The sequence below is a fragment of the Pinus tabuliformis genome, chromosome 9 (assembly GCF_031772625.1).
Source record: "Pinus tabuliformis cultivar Carrire ecotype Pingquan chromosome 9, CPIR1, whole genome shotgun sequence".
Lineage (NCBI taxonomy): Eukaryota > Viridiplantae > Streptophyta > Pinopsida > Pinales > Pinaceae > Pinus > Pinus tabuliformis.
This window is the reverse complement of record NC_142307.1, coordinates 1581136750-1581148589: the sequence shown is the minus strand read 5'-3', so window position 1 is coordinate 1581148589 and position 11840 is coordinate 1581136750. Positions and strand designations below refer to the sequence as shown.

The following is an 11840-nucleotide window of genomic DNA, read 5'->3' as shown; positions in this document are numbered from 1 at the left end:
TTGCCTTAATTGCTAAGGCACAATTCTCTTCGTCATCAGTCTTTGATGAAGAGCCATCCCTGGTGTTCCTCCTAATCTCCTCTTGCATCAAATCTGACCACATTCGTTCCTAATCTGGGAGCTTCTCCTGATCATTGGTAGAGTCCTGATAACTATGCCAACTCTTTAAGAGTCTTAGAAGAGAAAGCCTCACTACTTCATCCTCGACAACCGTGATTCTGACACTTCCAAGTTCATCACGATACTGAGTGAACTTGGTCAAGTATTTTGGAATCGTCTCACCTTTCTCCATTTTGATTTTTCGAAGTCTGTCCTTCAGTGCCAATTTCCTTTGCGAATTGTTGTTTTGATATAAGTATCAATTCTTTCCACATTGCATACAGAGTTTCCTTGCCATGAAGACATGAGACAATGTGGTCTCGAACTCCCTTAAGGATTATCCACATCGCCTTTGCCACACACTTCTTCCATTCGGCCAAATTCTGTGCATCCGATGTTGTTGGCTTAGGAATTTCTTGATCAACGAATTCCTTCAAGCCATTATCCTCTATCACAACCTACATTTTGTCCTTCCAAGCTATAAAATTTGAGCTTCCTTCCAAGGCATACTTGAGCTGCAAACCGTAGAATGCCATCTGCCGATCCTAAAGTATGTATTGCAAATTGGAATTTCACCTATAACCCAAAACTCAAAACTTTAAAATCTCTTCTAGTATAATGTATTCAACTTTGATACCATATAGAAAATCCTATATATTCACAAGCTCATGCAATGTACTAAAGCACAGGACAAGAATCTACTTCTACATTCAACCAGCGGAAGCCAATAGATCGATGAAAACAATATGAACAAGAAGAAGATAAATCAATGGCACATAACACAAGATGTATCTGGAGGAAGCCACTGATAAAAACCCCGCTATATGTATTGCATATATCAGAAATGTGAGTGAAGATACAAATCTTGTTCTCACTAGAACAATTCCGCACAAGTATCCTCAACTCTCTCATCTCACAAGCAAGCTCTTGGCCAACACTTAGCCAGTTCTGCAGCTCTCCAAGCCCCTATTTCCTTGCGTAATTCCTAGGATGAATAGCCCGTATTTAAAGGGAATTCATCCTTCAAAAACAGTGCAATACAAACATAGGATCAATCTTTGATGAATGCATGATATTTACACTCTAGTAAATAATACAACTATAGTAGACTGTCCCTGCACTCTAGTCTCAACTGGGTCTTTCTCTGAACTAACATGCATGAGTTTCTGATTTGGGAATCTTCAGTTAACTAGAGTGACACTGGTGGATGCACTAGTGCACCAACTGACTGTTAATTCTCTATTAGTTCCTCAAATAGTTTGGAACTAATTTAACTGAACTTAACCCAGTAAACTGAGTGATCTAATTTCCAACTCAATTTAAACTCATACTAGGCCCTTAAAACTTAGGGAGAACACATACATGACTACAAAAAGACTTCCAACTAGAAATTCCTAGGCTAATTAAGTTAATTAAACTTAATTAACTATTTACAAGTTTCTATGAGAATATAATTTGATTTTAATTCTTAGTTTAATTCAAGGACAAATTAAACTGGAATTTCATGTTGCCATTTCTCAACAAAAGCATCAGATTTAGAACATAAACCATTGTTCCTACATACCACAACCCCAAATTGAAGAGCAGGAAAAGGATGGTTTACCTTTCATCGATTAAACTCCATGGTAGGCACTTGTTTCATTTGTTCTACATTGCAAGGTCTTGCGTTGTATTGAGGCATATCCACATATTTGGATCCCTTCCCTTGAGCCACATCCTTATGGGAGACAAATCCACCCATATTTCTAGATCCCTAGGCACCTCCACACAACTTCATATTCAATATTATATTAAAATTCCTAGAGATGTGATAGCATTTCATCTCAGGGAAGTCTTGAAGCATCTTTTCTTCAAAAAGAAGACACTATATACTGGTATGAATTCCCAACCTATTCTCTATGTGTTACTTCAAATTTTTCACTGTGTATGAATTTACAATCTAGAAAAGGGTATATTTCTCATGTAGATTCTTGATGAAGATTTAGAACTCTTCCTGTTCCAACTCTTCCTTTCTTCCCTCCCACTCAGATCGGTGAGAGCCACACATGACAATGGGATTTGATTTGTTGAGATTTTCCATTGGATAAGGCGTGGGATGATCTCTTAATGAAAACAAGGTGGGGGCCATGACCATGTCATTGTCAGGGCACATAACAGCAGAACTAGGAGTTGCATTGATGCCTTCCCTCCCAGCTTCGTCTCTGAGCCAACTGCATTCTGAAACGCTAGTTTACATTGACTAGAGCCCATAAACACATCCATTACTTTGCACACAGTTGCTTCAGAAGCTATTTTTCTCATCTCGTTTAGCTTCTTGAGAAGCCCTTAGGCATATAAGAAAATGTTTGATAACTACAATGCGCTGAAACACCGCCATCAACTCCTTCTATTCACTATTGCTGCCATGATGAATGCCCAAAGCCAAATTAGGATTTAATTCAATGCTTTTGTATTATGTATGGACCATTTATAATTATATGTACATGTATTTTATATATTGATTGATGCTTTAACACAATTTAATGTTTAATTCCTAGCACCGAGGGTTAGCTCAGTTGTTCGAGTCTACGTTGTTAAAGAACCTCTGCTATTGAGAGGTCTTGGGTTCAATTCTCTCAACATTTTCAAGGTCAGGCTCTATGGTTGAGTTGGCGGGAAGTGATCCTTTTGAGTAGATCTTCCTGGTATACTTTTTCCATGGACGTAGTAGTCACTGATATTTGGGGATCGTGAACCACATAGAAAAAATAATTTAATGTTTAATTTTTATATTTGCTAGTGACATTTGATTTGATGTTTTAATGTGTATTAATCTTAATTTTAAGTTTACTTTTATTTATAAAGATTAGATAGATAACTTCTTCTTCTTCTTCTTTTAGATGAAAACTTTATTAAACTTTATTACTTGCTCTTAAAGTTAGATAAATATATATACACATATATAAACCTAAAGGGTTAGCTTAGTTGGTCAAGTACCTGTCACTAAAGCACCTTGCTAATGGGAGGTCATGGGGTTAATTCTCCTCGACGCCCTCGGGGTTAGGCTCTGTTAATAAGCTGGCAAGATGTGATCCCTTCGGGTGGATCTGCCCGGATCTGCCCGGATGGAATATATATATATATATATATATATATATATGTGAATTTTAACATTCAATTTATATATATAAATTGATTATAGTGAACTAATTGATTTGTTTCAAAATTTTATTTGTATAGTTAAAAATATTTAAGAAAAACTTGTCTTTATAATTTTAATGAACTACAATGTTAAGAAATTGCCTCTGTAAGCTAGTGTTTTCTTGGTTTTGGGTTATTTAAAAATTTGGGTATGGAATTCCTTTGGTTCATGAGTTTTTGAAAATATGGGGTTGGGGGTCCTTAGCTCCATCTCATGGTCACATTTCTAATACAAAGGCCAAGAACAAGAGCTTAGCTAATAAGGGCTTAAACCTTGGGGTGTTCGGAAATAATTGAACACTAACAGCATGAACCCCCAATACTAACAAGTCCTACACTGTCTATCATCTAATAGAGGAGTACTTGTTGGGAGATGACCCATAGAAAAAAAGGTCAAAACTTGGGATATCATCTATTATCTACCAAGTGATCATCTATAGGAATTTCAACAGGTAGCAGTTGACACCAACTCCATGACACTAATGGACCCAACATATTTGTCAATTAACAAAGGCAGAGGGACGAGGATTCCAAGTGATGTATATTTTCTATGGGGTGTTGGGATTTCATAGGTTGGGTAATAGGGGAAGAAGACCCGACTATCGGGATTTCCTTCAGATATTAACAAAATGCAAGATGGTGCAAACATTGTAGGATAAATGACATGGCAAGATAACAAGGTGTTGCTGTGGTAAGTAGATGTGGAAGAGGAATGTATGTGTCATCCACGTGGTAGCTAGCGTGGCAAGGTGATGTGTTATCAAGGACAATCTTTGATGATGTCATACATTGACGTGGTAGCCAACATTGTAGGCTAATGTGGCACAATAATGTGGTCATTGGCATGGTAGGTTGATGTGGCCTGTTGACACAATGTTGAAGGATTCATTAGTGTAACACAAAGGTTGGAAAATTTGGGGATTGGGTTCATTAGCACTATCCCTTTGTCATATGGTTGACAAGGGCACTATGATCAAAATCTTAGCTATAAGGGCCTTAACCCAGGAGAACAAATGTCATAGTAGCAGGATATCGAGGGATCAGGAGTCAGGCATCAAGATATTCACAATGGGACCGCTAATGAGTATACTTTATAGCAAGCTAGAGACAAAGATGCCCCTGAGCATGCCTTCAGTTGGTAATCTAGGACACTTCCTCTAGCAGAAGACTTCAGCTTCTTGCCAGTTTCAGAAGAATTCCAAGAATGAAATTGAGAACACTTCCTCTAGCAGAAGACTTCACCTTCTTGCCAGTTTTGGAAGAGTTCCAGGAATTGCATTAAGCATTCCAGAGTTGTTGGTCATCCTTAAACCATCACAGATTGACACTTCCCTTTTCAGGTTGAAGTTCTCCCTTTTATGCGGGGTGAGACCTCCCTTTCATGGTTGAAGGTTTCCCTCTTCAAAACAATAGGAGCACTTCCTCTAGCAGAAGACTTCAACTTCTTGCCAGTTTTGGAAGAGTTCCAGGAACTGCACTAAGCGTTCCAGTGTTGGTGGTCATCCTTAAACCACCGCCCTTTATACCAACATTTCAGAGAGCACATTTAGCCTAGTGTTGCCATGCATTTTTGCACATTTTGTATTACAACTCTCTTCTTGGACTCATACATAACCCTTCGGATTAAGTGGGGGAATGTTGGACACCTAATTGTCAATGGGTTAGTGTGGAAGCCGAATAGACAAAAGGAGTGCAAGAGACCTTGGGATGTGGAACCCAACGATCACATAATGTACTATAAATGTATATCAGTTGTTAATAAAAAATGTATTCTCATGTTTTATCTTTCAGATTTTGTTGCTTCCCATGTGTGTTTAACAAGATCTTATGTTTTCCCTGGTAATAATGTTGTCTCCCACCACTCTCTTGTTTAACTTTCTCTTCTTGATGCAATATAAATTGATTAATACTTCCTTGATGAACAATTTGACCTTTTTGGTCTTCATGTGAGACTAATTCAAAATATGGAGATACTTTTCTTAATGAACTATCATAGTACATGTTTGTAGCACATGACAAAAATTACATGGGGCACTTGGATTATGTGTCATATTGTTCATCTTTAGATTTTTAATGGAAGCTAAGAAACGATGAGTACGGAGCCACAAGAAGAAGGAGGTTGCAACAAGTTTTTGTTCACACACTCTTGAAATCGCTTGGAAGTATATTTTCTCTTTGATAAATCGTACAACCCTCACCTAGAACTCTTATTTTGTGTTATGTGCAACTCATCTTGTCAAAGCTTCACAGTGGGAATTCTACTTTTATTAACAAGAAACCACTCATGTTAATTGGTGAGTTCTTGAAAAAAATATTTGACAACATTATTGAAGTAGGATTTTTTGCTATGGAAAATATTTCTATGCATGGATGATAAGAAGACAAACATTATGGGCTGAAACTTATGATCATTTCCAGCTATGCTTATGGGTTATTTCATAAGTATACATTTGTTCAACATGGATGAAAAAATCATTTCACAAGGTTGGAAAGCACATTTTTTCCACTGGAATATCATAATAAATTTGGACCATTTCTCGACTTGTGCGTGTCATCCTTGCGCAAGGGCCATGCTAATCTTCTCTGTATCGTTCCAATTTTATCGGATGTCTCCAAAGAGACAAGGTTGGAAAGCACATGAATGTAGTAAGAGTCTTATTAATGCATTCAATGGCATGTTGGGTATTCTACCAAATATTTAACAATTTGAGCAAAACTAAGTAGTGACAAGAACCTTAGTGAAAGGGCTATATTTGCAAATGCTTAGACAATAATGACATGTATTTGAATGTGCTACTATGTGGGCACCTTTTCATTTTGTACAATTTGTATATCATAATGTGCAAGGGGTTAATAAGTAATGCAGGGATGTTTGTTTGATTAGAGACGAACAAATCAGCAAGCATTGTATCATTCATGAACAACATAGTATGGCATGAAGACTTCAACAAGAGGATGGATAGCTCTTACTTTTTTCATTTTACAACTATCAATTTAACAAGCAAGTGTGGAAACAAGGAGTTATGCTACCAGATGTGTAATCTTGAAGAAAAAAACAAAGAGAGAAAAGTACATCTTACTGAGATAGATAATAATCTCTTGGAGCTTTGCTCGAGAATTTAGTTGAAATGCCATAATAAAAGAACACCAAGAACCAGTTGGATTATGAAACTTTGCAAAGAATTGTTTGCATGAGGACATGAAAAAACTTCGGTGTGGGGGAATGTTGAGCCTCCAATTTCTCATGAATTTTTTTATCAAACCATCCATTTCCGCATCATTCCACTCACCCATTATCATCATTCTTAACCATATTTCTTCATAAACACACCAAACTCCTTCATGCATTTTTACATGGTTTATTATTATTATTTCCTTTATTTTTAATGAATTAAGAATAATTTTGCATGGTTTTACTAATGATAATTTGGCGAGTTCAAGTTTTTGTAGCTTAGTCAATTTCCATAGCCATTTCCATGGTTAAGGTAGTAGCACCACTCGAGGTTCCAATATGGATTTGTGTTGGTCAAATTCCACCCAGCTCGCACATGTGGACTTCCAACATCAGATCAAAGGAAATACACAACATCTTTGACCAGTAATCCCCCATACTTAAATTCAAAAAGAGTCAAGGGATCTCTACTTGAATGGTTCACGAGGCACAATACTTGCTAAGGTTTTGCAAATGGGGTAGCAAGCTAAGTGGGCTTGATTGTGGGGAAAAACTCCACAGTTAAGCGCGCTTGAGCCAGAGGAGTTCTGGGATGGGTGACCTCCTGGGAAGTCCTGGTTACTGGGTGCAAGCCCCGGAAGTGATGATTGATGCTATGTGATTCGTTCTCCACATTTCACTAGTTTCAATCCCACTTCTTCACCCCTGTGAGCATCACCCGATGCAATGAGTGCTAAGTGAACTATTCAAAAATCATGAGAAATTAGTCAGTTACGACTACCTCTCATGGAAATGGTCATACGTTTGAATGACTTACTTAACGCAGTTGAATCCCAAAAATGATATCTAATATAATGCACTGCGTAAATCCCCCATACTTAAATTCAAAAAGAGTCAAGGGATCTCTACTTGAATGGTTCATGAGGCACAATACTTGCTAAGGTTTTGCAAATGGGGTAGCAAGCTAAGTGGGCTTGATTGTGGGGAAAAACTCCACAGTTAAGCGCGCTTGAGCCAGAGGAGTTCTGGGATGGGTGACCTCCTGGGAAGTCCTGGTTACCGGGTGCAAGCCCCGGAAGTGATGATTGATGCTATGTGATTCGTTCTCCACATTTCACTAGTTTCAATCCCACTTCTTCACCCCTGTGAGCATCACCCGATGCAATGAGTGCTAAGTGAACTATTCAAAAATCATGAGAAATTAGTCAGTTACGACTACCTCTCATGGAAATGGTCATACGTTTGAATGACTTACTTAACGCAGTTGAATCCCAAAAATGATATCTAATATAATGCACTGCGTAAATCCCCCATACTTAAATTCAAAAAGAGTCAAGGGATCTCTACTTGAATGGTTCATGAGGCACAATACTTGCTAAGGTTTTGCAAATGGGGTAGCAAGCTAAGTGGGCTTGATTGTGGGGAAAAACTCCACAGTTAAGCGCGCTTGAGCCAGAGGAGTTCTGGGATGGGTGACCTCCTGGGAAGTCCTGGTTACCGGGTGCAAGCCCCGGAAGTGATGATTGATGCTATGTGATTCGTTCTCCACATTTCACTAGTTTCAATCCCACTTCTTCACCCTTGTGAGCATCACCCGATGCAATGAGTGCTAAGTGAACTGTTCAAAAATCATGAGAAATTAGTCAGTTACGACTACCTCTCATGGAAATGGTCATACGTTTGAATGACTTACTTAACGCAGTTGAATCCCAAAAATGATATCTAATATAATGCACTGCGTAAATCCCCCATACTTAAATTCAAAAAGAGTCAAGGGATCTCTACTTGAATGGTTCATGAGGCACAATACTTGCTAAGGTTTTGCAAATGGGGTAGCAAGCTAAGTGGGCTTGATTGTGGGGAAAAACTCCACAGTTAAGCGCGCTTGAGCAAGAGGAGTTCTGGGATGGGTGACCTCCTGGGAAGTCCTGGTTACCGGGTGCAAGCCCCGGAAGTGATGATTGATGCTATGTGATTCGTTCTCCACATTTCACTAGTTTCAATCCCACTTCTTCACCCCTGTGAGCATCACCCGATGCAATGAGTGCTAAGTGAACTATTCAAAAATCATGAGAAATTAGTCAGTTACGACTACCTCTCATGGAAATGGTCATACGTTTGAATGACTTACTTAACGCAGTTGAATCCCAAAAATGATATCTAATATAATGCACTGCGTAAATCCCCCATACTTAAATTCAAAAAGAGTCAAGGGATCTCTACTTGAATGGTTCATGAGGCACAATACTTGCTAAGGTTTTGCAAATGGGGTAGCAAGCTAAGTGGGCTTGATTGTGGGGAAAAACTCCACAGTTAAGCGCGCTTGAGCCAGAGGAGTTCTGGGATGGGTGACTTCCTGGGAAGTCCTGGTTACCGGGTGCAAGCCCCGGAAGTGATGATTGATGCTATGTGATTCGTTCTCCACATTTCACTAGTTTCAATCCCACTTCTTCACCCCTGTGAGCATCACCCGATGCAATGAGTGCTAAGTGAACTATTCAAAAATCATGAGAAATTAGTCAGTTACGACTACCTCTCATGGAAATGGTCATACGTTTGAATGACTTACTTAACGCAGTTGAATCCCAAAAATGATATCTAATATAATGCACTGCGTAAATCCCCCATACTTAAATTCAAAAAGAGTCAAGGGATCTCTACTTGAATGGTTCATGAGGCACAATACTTGCTAAGGTTTTGCAAATGGGGTAGCAAGCTAAGTGGGCTTGATTGTGGGGAAAAACTCCACAGTTAAGCGCGCTTGAGCCAGAGGAGTTCTGGGATGGGTGACCTCCTGGGAAGTCCTGGTTACCGGGTGCAAGCCCCGGAAGTGATGATTGATGCTATGTGATTCGTTCTCCACATTTCACTAGTTTCAATCCCACTTCTTCACCCCTGTGAGCATCACCCGATGCAATGAGTGCTAAGTGAACTATTCAAAAATCATGAGAAATTAGTCAGTTACGACTACCTCTCATGGAAATGGTCATACGTTTGAATGACTTACTTAACGCAGTTGAATCCCAAAAATGATATCTAATATAATGCACTGCGTAAATCCCTCATACTTAAATTTCAAATGCGTTTCCTAGGAAAATGAAAACGAAATCATGGATTTTCATCAAAACAAGCCCAATTAAGTTCCATATGAGCGATTTCCTCAAATTCGTTATCGATTGGGAGATTTTCCAGGTTCTTTGGAGCCCTATTTTGCATATTATGTGGGAAAATTATTTGCCAATTTGTCGGTCAATGCCTAGTCACTAAAAATATAGACACACATTGTTTCTTAGAAAATTCGTGGCAAGGAGATCATTCTAATCAGATTTGGGACGATCTTTGAACCTAAAATACTTCAAAATATATTTGATTTTCTTTTCAAATTGATTTACCAAGAATGTATTGTAACTTTCATTTTGAAATCAATTCATTAGGATAATCTCTTCTCTTTAAAAATTAGATTGAAAGCCAATTGCCTAGCACATATAATGCAAGTATGCTTCACAAATTCACGAACATCGGGTTTGACAATTAATGACAAGTAATTTAATAGTCAATTAAATTACCCAACAAAAATTATTAATTTTCTTGATCTTATCTTACACAACTCTTTCAAAACCGACAAAAATATGTACAAAGACTATTTTTTATTGATAGAAAATCAGTTTTTTCCTCCGAGCAAAGGAAAACTTTATGCTAATAACCTTTCATCCTTGTCAATGTATACATCATTGGGATTGTTACGCACCACCTGTGGGTAGTGTATATAGTAGAAAAAATTATCCTAGATGGTCCTCAACTAGCAACCAGCAGCCCCTTGTAGCCACCAGATAGCTCGATGTGCCATTTTCTCCTCCACTTGAGCTTGGCATGTGGTCCCTCGACCACTTGTCATGAATGTATGTTTGAAGGCGAGCCTTCCGACCCCAAAGGTATGGATTTTAATTGGTATAGTTAAGTACTTTTTATTGCTTATCATGGACACTTTTGGATATGGATTAGTGGGGGGATTCAACAGAAAGAGTGGGTTAGGATTCTATTCTTGTCTTCATCACTTGATTTCATGGTTACCCTTATATCCTAATCCCATGGGATCTCCTTTACTAACCATTTGGCTTTTGGGTTGGCACTACATGGGAAATATCGATTTTGGTTGCGTGGTCATGTTTCCAGTTCCACTTACGTCATTCCCCTTCCACTCATTTTAACCCCATTCATCTATTTTCCCACCCAGGTCCACATGTGTCCACTCTGTCCACATAGCGTTATCCTCCCCCCTTTTCTTTCCTACACCTTAGGTTGGGCCTGGAACGATGCCTGAAGGTTGATGCAGCTAAAAAAAGAAGCAAAAGCATAATCTGGCCACTCTTAATAGGAAATGTACCACAAAATGCAAAAAATGGGTGGGACATACAAATTTAGCATGTGGGAAAAAGCCGAGCATGAGCTCTACCCCTTACCCATGGCCATCACCCTGGCCCCTATGGGCCCTAGACGAGCCCCCTCTGTCATTAAGGAACCCATGATTTTCCCAACCCCTTGTGGACAATAAACCGCCCCACCTTAAGGGGGTACTCATTACTACATCTCACACATCATGCTCTCCATCTTCTCAAGCCCCGACAAATTATGAAGAAAAAACAATAAAGGCAAAAGACATATGAAGAAGGGTGGAAAAACAAAGGACGAGGTAACTCATGTACCATGATTTGTTCCCTCCTACACCTATATACCCAAGTGTGGGCTTCCCTTGTTACAACTACCCAATGTACCTTAACATGTGGTCTATGTTTCCCCTGATCCCCACTCCATTCCATCATTATATCATTTTCCACCTACCTCTTAAAGGATGTACTATGGACATGCCATCCCCTTTAGAGGTTGAAACCACTTAATAGGGTCCTTGGTTAAACCCCTTTTTGAGCTTGGAGACACTTGTACTTGCCAAAGGCCACTATGGAAGGGCATGGCACCATAAAGTGACCCATTGATCCCATAACTTGTAAGCATTATTACTTGATTATGCTAATGATTTGTTGTATTAGAGAGCAAGGGGACACATTGAATCTTAAGCAGGTTCGCAAGTGGGTCTTCATTTAGGGCTTGGTCTCCCTATACGAGTTCCTACCCCTCTAGAGGGCCACATTGGAACTTGTAGGGTGAGCATTGAAAGCCATGGACCTCCACCATAGCTGAGATGAATTAATGGCTCCCTAACAATGTTTGTCGATTGCTCCTATTCCACCTTTACGATGAGGATGATGCCCCTGATCCACCATGCCCAACTGGCTCCACAGATGCACCATATACTTGGCATATGTTCTAGGGTCCAGAGGATTGTTCCCTGTTGTAGAGGGAGGACTTATGTCATCATTTCATCCCTTATATA

General features: G+C 39.1%; 1 non-coding gene across 1 annotated transcript; it reads right to left on the bottom strand.

Moving 5' to 3' along the window:
- Positions 1-5798: 5798 nt before the first annotated feature.
- LOC149154738 (U6 spliceosomal RNA) lies at positions 5799-5901 on the bottom strand. Its single transcript, XR_016263833.1, has one exon. It is a non-coding gene; the product is annotated as a U6 spliceosomal RNA (small nuclear RNA).
- Between the last annotated feature and the right edge of the window lie 5939 nt (positions 5902-11840).